This window comes from Orycteropus afer, unplaced genomic scaffold (genome assembly GCF_000298275.1).
Source record: "Orycteropus afer afer isolate SDZICR_OR568_19922 unplaced genomic scaffold, OryAfe1.0 scaffold00460, whole genome shotgun sequence".
Lineage (NCBI taxonomy): Eukaryota > Metazoa > Chordata > Mammalia > Tubulidentata > Orycteropodidae > Orycteropus > Orycteropus afer.
Genome location: NW_006922047.1, coordinates 1521180 through 1523863, shown reverse-complemented (window position 1 = coordinate 1523863; position 2684 = coordinate 1521180).

Below are 2684 nucleotides of genomic sequence, written 5' to 3'. Positions count from 1 at the left end.
AAAAAAAAAGGCAGTGAAAAAAAAAAAAATTCTAACGCACACCCCCTTCAAGACGCGAACTGTTTGCGAAGGACGCCCCCCCGGGACGCAGTGGCAGCTTCAAATTCCTCCAAGCTCCGGGTCAGGCTGGCATCTTGCAAAATGAGTGCTCTCTGCCCATTGAAACAATTATGTAAAAAAAAAAAAAAAAAAAAGAACAACCAGGTCTTTGATGGGGGCGGGGGGGCAGCCCCAAAATAGCCCCCTTTCTTGTTTTTGCTTGAGTTCCTAGAGCTTAAAAATGCTGAAAGATCTGTAGCCAAAAAAGAAAATTAAAATCATATTAACGGGGAAGGAAAGTGGAGGAGGGGCACGGAAGCGCTCCGGAGGTCTCCTAAGGTATCTTGAAGCCGCAGGGTCCTCGCTTTTTGCTTTTTTTTTTTCTTCCTGAATCACCCGCGACTGCCGCTTGTGCTCAAGAGGGTGTGAGTGTGTGTGTGCGCGCAGCGATCCGCTCAACCGTGTCTCATCTTGGGGTTAAACTGCAGCAATGAAATCCTGAAAATTCCCAACAGGGAAAAGAGAGAGAGGTATGCGCGGTTCGCTTAGCCACTCTGTAGTTGCTCCTGGGTGCTGCAATGCCTCGCGTCTCCCCCTTCGAAATGCCTCCTCCTCCTCCTCCTGGTTTTGCTAAAAGAAGACTGGTGTGGAGGGGGAGGGAAGGGGGAGGAAGGGGGAAATGGGCGCAAAGGTGCGAGCCCCTGGCCAGCCAAGCTCCAAAGAGGAGCAACTGATGAGTTTAAGAGAAAGACCCACCCCGAGTGTCGGCACATGATGGCCTGGGACCAATCGCGGAGGCGCTGGGAGACCAGGCTCACCCGAGTTTGTGGGGGAGAGTGGGGAGAGCCTGATGGTCAGGAGGTGGGACAGGGCACAAGAGGTGGGGACTGAGTCCTCCTCCTATCCAGCGGCCAAAGAGAAAAGCCTGTTTTCCACTGGTTCCATTTCGGTTGCAAACTACCTTAGGCTCCCAGCATCTTGCAAGGGGAGAGCTGGAGGAAGGAAGGAACTTAAAGATAGAAAGTGAAGGGGATTCGTGTCTAGAGGTGCAATTAGTCAATCTCTAAATAAATCTGGTCTATTAAGCAAAACACTTTTTTTTGAAAGCTGGGAGAATGGTTCAGGGAACTTCTCTAGAAATTTCAAATCACAGGGACCCTGAAAGCTAGAATGAAGGGTTCACCTCACCTTTTAGACCTCAGAGGGGGCAAATCCTAACTACCAGGAGCAAGTCATGAAGCAGGTCCTAGTTGGCTGGATAGGGCTTCTGGGGGGTATATTTTCCATGATGTTCGGTTCTCTCTAGAACCTCTGCCTTTATTTCCCACCCTCCTTTTTATGGAATGAAATTGAATAAACACACAGAAAAACACATAAAACATCATTGTACAGGTTAAGAAATCACTACAAAGCCAACACTCACCAACTAGGTCTAGGGTTAAAAATGGAGCATTGGTGTTTCTTTCCAGAAACACTCCTCATACACTCTCCTTCCTTCCAACAATAACCACGCTCCTAACTTTTATAGGATATTTCTGCGTTTCTTTATTGTTTTGCTACCTTATTATACATTCCTACATAATACAGCTTTACTTTCCTTCCTTTTGAATTTCACATCAATGGAACCAGACCGTATGTATTCTGTGGCGCCTGGCTTCTTTTGTTCAACATTATGTCTTTAAGATTCATCTGTTTTTGCATGTCACTACAGTTGATTCTTTTTCATTGCTATATAGCATTTCAGGTGCGCCTGACACCAAAAAAAATACTGCCATGGAGTCCCATCTGACTCACAGTGACCCCTCCTTGAGTTTCCAAGGCAGTATCCCGGAAGTAGATTGCCCAACCTTCCTTCCCAGGAGTGGCTGGTGGGTTTGAACTGCCAAGCTTCTGGTTAGCGGTCAAATGCCTTAGGCACTATGCAAGCCATGATATTTTCAGTCACCTCATATGCATATGAAAGCTGGACAATGGATAATGAAGACTGAAGAAGAATCGAATCTTTTGAGTATGGTGCTGATGAGGAATGCTGAAAGTACCGTGGACTGCTAAAAGAACTAAGAGATCTGTCCTGGAGGAAGTGCAGCCGGAATGCTCATTAGAAGCGAGAATGGCCAGACTTTTTGTCTCACCTACTCTGGTCATGTTATCAGAAGGTACCATTCCCTGGAGAAGGATGTCATGCTTGGTAAGGTGAACTTACATGTAAGACAAAGGAGGGGAAGGCCCTCAATGAGATGGATTGACACAGTGGCTGTGGTGATGGGCTCAAGTATGGCAAGGATTGTGGAGCTGGCGTGGGAAGGGGCGGTATTTCATTCTGCTCTGCATAGGGTCGCTATGAGTCAGCGATGACTCGATGACACCTAACAACAACAACATATAGTATTTCATTGCTACATAATATTTTCATTTGTTTATCCATTATCCTGTTGATGGACATTTACTTTGCTTCCACTTGGGGCTATGAAACATAACTTCTTCAAATACTCGTGGTGCAGAGAAGCAGGTATTTCTATAGGACTATTCCCAGGCATGGAATTGCTCAGTCATAAAGTATGTGTAGTTTCAGGTTTACAAGATGGTATCAAACTGTTTTCCAAAGTGGTTGTACCAAGACACCATTGAGCTTTCACAAAGCAATG